The following is a 6,142-nucleotide window of genomic DNA, read 5'->3' as shown; positions in this document are numbered from 1 at the left end:
CCTTGGGACACTATTGGTGATTGTGAGATGGAATAAGTAATGTTTTAATTCCTAGCCAGTAAAGGGCAGTTGGATATGAACATAGAACCATTAAAAAGAAAGAGGTAGCTCCACTTGTATAGAAGAAAAAGTTTCTGGTATCTATCATCTTAAAGAGAAAGAAAGAAAAGGCAAGGAGCACAACAGTATATGTGGTGTGGAGCATTTGTGCATAAAAGCTAAGTGCAATATTTGTATCTACATATGATATCTGTGGATGGAAATGCAAGAAACTGATGACAGTGGCTTGCTTCTAACAAATGGAACCCAGGAAATGAGTGTAAACATGGACGGTGGGATGAAGGTAAGCTTTTTAACGCATACTCTTACACCTTTTGAATGTTGCACTATACACATGGGCTCCTTATGAGAAAAGTTACATATTTTAAAAGACCAAATGACCTGAGAGGAAAGAGAGAGGGAAGGGAGGAGAAGGCCATTTCCACCGTTAGGCTGTAGGTAGCCAAGTGGCACAGCCCAAGAGTATGTGAATATAAGCTGGGCCAGTAATGGGTGTGGAGAGAAGGACAAAGAATTCAGACCCACATATCCTCCACCCTGAAGACTCTATATGAATTTGCAACAGATTCAGTTTTGAACTGGCAATAAAGGAATGATTGAATTTTCAAAAATTAAGGAAATTAGAAACAGGAGGAGAAGAGGAAGGGAAATAAATAGTAGGAGAGGGAGGGAGGACGTTCAACCAGAGGCAAGGGAAGGATGGCAAAGGAAAGCAGGGGTTTCCCAGGTAACCCCAGGAGTGAGCTGATAAAGGACCTGCATGAGGCAGGAGGGACGGCCCTATGAGGAAGAGCAAGATGTGATGCTGTTTTAAAAGGGGGAAGTCAGACTTGTTGACTAATTGGACGTGCTGGAGGACTAGGAACGAGCATACCGCGAGCAGGATGATTCTGCAGTGACAGCTTTCCGGGAAAAATTGCTGCATTCTCAACATCTGCATGCATCTGAGAATTACACCTGGATTCTTCATTTCCATGCCTTGATTTTAATCCTTGGGAAAGTAGGCCTTGGGGTACTACTTGTGAATCTAAAATGGAATAAGTAATGATTTAATTCCCAGCCAGTAAAGGGCAATCCAAATGACTGGCTCCACCATTTCCCCAGGGCTAGTTTGTAACCTGGGACAGAAATAAGCTGTGTGTATTAAATCAATACAATCACTCACAAGTTTAAAAAAAAAAAAAAAAAGCTTTGCTTTGGTGGCTATGTATTATATGAACTATTTCTGTTTCTAAATGGTTTGTTTTCTTCGGATGATACAAGCCTGGCCACATTTCCACGGCGAGCCAACACCAACCCGGACTACGGAGCCCCGAGCAAGTGATCCCAGGCGCTCTGACAACCTGCAAGTCCTGCCTGCCCCACTGGGCTGTCGCGGTGACGGGAGTCCTAAGAGAAATGACTGTGGAACATTCCATGGCACTCCCCGTTTTCTCCTCTCTGCCAGCCCCAGTAGGGGCCGCTCCTCGAGCAAGGATGCTCAGCAGGCGGGGCACAGTGTTGGCCAACGCCCCCCAGAAGACACTGGTGACCATCCTGGGGTCTTTCCAGGCTTTACCGATAAGGAGCTCACTGCGCCCGCAGCATCTCCGGTGAAGCAGGATGCGGCTCTGCAGCACAGCGATGCCCGCATCTGTCATGATGTGTTGCTCAGTATTAGCAAGAGGTTCCACGACAACCCACGCCCCGGCTTCTCTACCTTGGGCTCCCCGACTCCTACCGCTCCCTAAAAACACCCCTTCTCCAGGCTCGGCCTTCAGCTCTGCTCTGCCTGTGGCTCCCTCCACTTCCACACACTTAGCTCTCATGTCTGCCCGGTTGGCTTCCAGCCCCCCTCAGTAGCCTTGATTTCTCTAGATCTCGATGTCAACTGCCCAGGAGGCATCTCCCCCTACTTACCTCGAGTCTATGCTGCCCAGAGTGAGCACTTCATTCCACCCTTGTCCTTCCAGTCATTTTTCTTCCTGACTTTCCTACATGATGCCATCATCCTCCCAGTCACTGCAGCTAGATTGCTTTCTCCCCTCCTCCGCCTTGCCATGGACCTCATGCTAGAGTCTTCCTCCCTGTTCGGGACCTCCTGGTTTGGGACCTGCCTCTCCACTTCCATCGTAAGCACCTCCCGAGTGAATTTCCTGACTTTCAGTTTCCACTCCTCTGGCACGTTGCTGTTAGATGACCCCGTCAAATACTTTGATCCTTCCCTTGCTCAAAAAATTTTCAGTGGCTTTTCTTTCCTTGCTACAAAAGTAACCTTTTTCTAACAAACCAGAGATATGGCTACAAACTTTTTCATGGATTTTATGGTCTTCTTGTAAATCTACCACAGATGCATTTCTTTGAATTTTTCTTACACTTCCATATTTTCAGGTTCTATCACATTCAAGGGTAATGAGTTCTCTAAATTTACTGTTTTGGGTAAGATTGTTTCCCTCAATTTTTGTTTAGATGCAAGCAATATAAATGCTACTTAAACTGTCTTAAAAAAAAAAAAAGACAATTTATTTTCTAAGGACAACTTACTGACTCACAAAAAACACAAGGTCCAGAATTTGTTCTAGTTAGGCACGATTGCTTCTAGGGGCTCAATGTCATATTGAGGGTGTGTTTCTCTCTCTCTCTCTCTGTTTCCTGGAAGGCAAGATAGAGCAAACCTAGCTATACATTCCACCTGTTTGCTCATCTGAGCTGCAAGACAGTCTTTGCTTACAGCTCCGGAAAGAAAGTTCTGGTGGGTTCTGGAAAGGTGCCCCATCTATGGCCACATGTCCATCTCCAAATTAAACACAGTGACAAAAAAAAAAAAAAAAAAAAAAAAAAAAAAGGCTAGATCTGTTTCATACACCTATCACTGTGATAGAGAAACAGAGATGAAAGAGAAAGTTAATCTCACCCAAATTTCAATGTACCAATTGTCTACAGAATCGAAGACTTGTACCAGACTTCTATCAGAAATAAGTGCTAAACAGACACTCCCCCCCACCCCCCGGAATGCTCTTGGCTGTGCAACAAAATGCCCAACTCGAAGGGGCTTAAACAATAAAGATCTTTAATTACCTTACTTAACCAAAAGTCTGGATGGAGAAAATTCTAGGATGGTGTAGTGTCTCTGTCTTCTGGGTCACTCTCAGTCTCTCAAATCACAAAATGGCTGGGGCAGCTCCAAGCATTGACATGACCTCATGTCAATGTTAAGAGCAGGAAACAAAAGGCAAAAGGGATCTCGCATACCCTCTTTCCCAGAAGCCCCTAGCTGTCTATACCGCCCTCTCTTTGGCAGGAGGTGTCACAAAACCCATCCTCGACCAATCTCTGGAAAGGACACGAGATAACTGGCTTAGCAAACCACATTTGACTCTGGTAGACTCGTGGACTTGCGGTAAGAAAAATGTAGAACGGCCTTTGACAGGCCACTAAAACGGTTTGCCATTAGGCCCTACTTATTTGATCCCTTCTACCTGTTTAAATTTTTGATAGTGTTTCTTGGGCTGAGGGACTTCTAGACTGTTTTAAATTTTGAATCACATTTTGGAGTTTGAAGGAACTTAGGTCATGTAGTACAGGGTTTCAAAGGTTTTTTTTTTTTTTTTTAATTTAGACTTATAATCCCTCAAACAAAAGTAAATAAATGGCCTGGTGGAAGTTAGGGGCCTGGGCAAAGAAGGCAGGGCCCCACCAGCCAATGGCCCTGAGGCTCTTCTGAAAACTTAGAGCCCTTCAGAATGCAATTTGAAAACCACCTCTCTCTCCAGTTCTCTCATTTTAAAGAGCTGAAGTTCTGAGAGGTAAAACGATTTGACCTTGTTCTTCCACGGGTTACTTAGGATTGCAGGTTCAATTTACAAATTCCCTGGTCTCTTCACATCTTTTATGCCTTAATAATTTAATAAGGTATTTGTCTTTAAATTCTGCTGCATATCCACAAACTAAAAAGTCCTTAAAAATAAATCTTAATGTAGAAGTTCTTACATTATTCTTTAGCCTTTTATCGTTTTCTGTAACTCCACTCTACTGTTTTTCATATATAATGTCCTGAGCTACGTGCAGTATTTCTGGGTGCAGTACACAGTGATTTATTCTTTTCTAGGCAAAGCAGGGCTGTGGCTAAGCAACCAGAGATTGCTTGACACTACGGTGTGTTCTAATCTTGCCTCTAAGGGCCTCAGTTCCCTCAGTTGTTAAGTGAAGGTAGTTGTACGAGGTACCTCAGTGGGTTCAAGTTCACCCGCAAAGTCCTTACAAAGCCCAGCGCCTAGTCGCTGCTGGTTGTTTACTCTCATCTGGCTTTCCTCACCCCTCAGTCTTCTTTGGACATCAAAGATCCTGCAAATTATTGGGAATTTCCCTCTCACGGATAAAGGGCAAATGATGTTTAAATCCAGAGCCTTCTATCTCACGCTTAGGTTCATTTCTATAAATGCATTTCCTTCATTTTAGTTTTTCTCCCTCATCTATCTTCGTTGCAAGGTCTGCAATTTTCCTTTCTCTGGAGATTAAGGGCAGAGGCTCCGAGTCATACTGTTAGAGCTGAAAGGGGTCCCATGGTCAAGTCCTTCACAATGAAGGAAGGGGCGGTTTGGGGAATTCGGGTCATCTGGATAGCATCGGCTGTCGCAGGGCACGCCTTCCAGTTTGCCCTTGCAATCTGGGCCGGGGTCCGAGTCCTGCCACAGCTCCCTGACCCCATCCCCCGGGCCTGCCGAGGACCCCCATCGTCGGGGGGCCTGAGCCCGGGAGGGGTCCCGTCGCGCGGCGCAGGACCAGGGGTAAGCGCGCAAGCCTGTCGGCACCGCGCAGACTGCGGGGGGCCGCCTCCCCGAGGGCCGCGCCCGGGGGTCCCTGCCGAGGTCCCCGTTCTCCAGGGTCTCCTGCCCAGCTGGGCGCTCGCTCGCAGGCATCGGCGCCCCGACGGCCCCCCCGCCGCGCCGCCGGGAGGGGGCTCGGCTGCGGGGAGGAGGCTCCGCCGCGGGGACGGGCTCTGCTGCCGGGGACGGGCTCTGCTGCCGGGCGCGGACGACGGCCGCCGCCGGCGCATTGGTGGTTCAGTGGTAGAATTCTCGCCTGCCACGCGGGAGGCCCGGGTTCGATTCCCGGCCAATGCAGCTTTTTCTTCCCGGCCCGGAGGCTTAGGTCCCAGGGCACGTGTCAGTGAGGACGGCCAGGCGCTGGTTTTATGCAAATGAGGGAAAAGGAGGAATGAGGAACCAAGGGGGTTCCGGTTTCACTTTTGCTTGGAACAACCGAAAAGGCTGTGTCCCCGAGCTTCGCCGGTTTCCTCGGTCTCCCTTTTAGACACCGTCCTTGGGCGCGAAGCCGGGAGCGAAACGCGCATCTGTAATAGGAAAAAGCAAAAAGCGAGGCCGGCCGCCTGGAGATGCCGGGGATTGAACCCGGGACCTCACACATGCGAAGCGCGCGCTCTACCACTGAGCTACATCCCCCGGCCGCGGAGCGCTTTTCTGGGAAAGGCTGTCATCCCCCCCGCAGCCGCCGCTCGCGCCTCCGCCGGGACTGGACTCGGGCGACGGCCCGGCCGCACGTGTCTGCCCGCAGCCTCTCGTCCCGGCCCGCGGCCCTGCGCTCGGGGCCCGCCGCAGCCGGAGGCCCGGGCCCGGGCGGGACGAGCTCCCGAGCACGGCGGCCGGCCCCGTGGGCCCGGGGGGGGGGGGGGGAGAGGGGGCGCCCAGCGGGTGGGGGGAGGGGGCAGGGGAGGGCACGGGGCGCCCTGCCGGGTGGGGGGAGGGGGGAGGGGAGGGCACGGGGCGCTTAGTGCCGGGTGGGGGAGGGGGGAGGGGAGGGCACGGGGCGCCCTGCCGGGTGGGGGGAGGGGGGAGGGGAGGGCACGGGGCGCTTAGTGCCGGGTGGGGGAGGGGGGAGGGGAGGGCACGGGGCGCTTAGTGCCGGGTGGGGGAGGGGGGAGGGGAGGGCACGGGGCGCTTAGTGCCGGGTGGGGGAGGGGGGAGGGGAGGGCACGGGGCGCTTAGTGCCGGGTGGGAGAGGGGGGAGGGGAGGGCACGGGGCGCCCAGCCGGGTGGGGGAGGGGGGAGGGGAGGGCACGGGGCGCTTAGTGCCGGGTGGGAGA

General features: G+C 51.5%; 2 non-coding genes across 2 annotated transcripts; one reads left to right on the top strand and one right to left on the bottom strand.

Moving 5' to 3' along the window:
• The first annotated feature begins 5,091 nt into the window (after nucleotides 1-5,091).
• TRNAG-GCC (transfer RNA glycine (anticodon GCC)) lies at nucleotides 5,092-5,162 on the top strand. Its single transcript has one exon. It is a non-coding gene; the product is annotated as a tRNA-Gly (tRNA).
• A 267-nt stretch (nucleotides 5,163-5,429) lies between these two features.
• On the bottom strand, nucleotides 5,430-5,501 carry TRNAA-CGC (transfer RNA alanine (anticodon CGC)). Its single transcript has one exon. It is a non-coding gene; the product is annotated as a tRNA-Ala (tRNA).
• Nucleotides 5,502-6,142: the final 641 nt, after the last annotated feature.

This window comes from Vulpes vulpes, chromosome 3 (assembly GCF_048418805.1).
Source record: "Vulpes vulpes isolate BD-2025 chromosome 3, VulVul3, whole genome shotgun sequence".
NCBI classification, from domain to species: domain Eukaryota; kingdom Metazoa; phylum Chordata; class Mammalia; order Carnivora; family Canidae; genus Vulpes; species Vulpes vulpes.
This window is presented reverse-complemented; position numbering and strand designations above follow the sequence as displayed.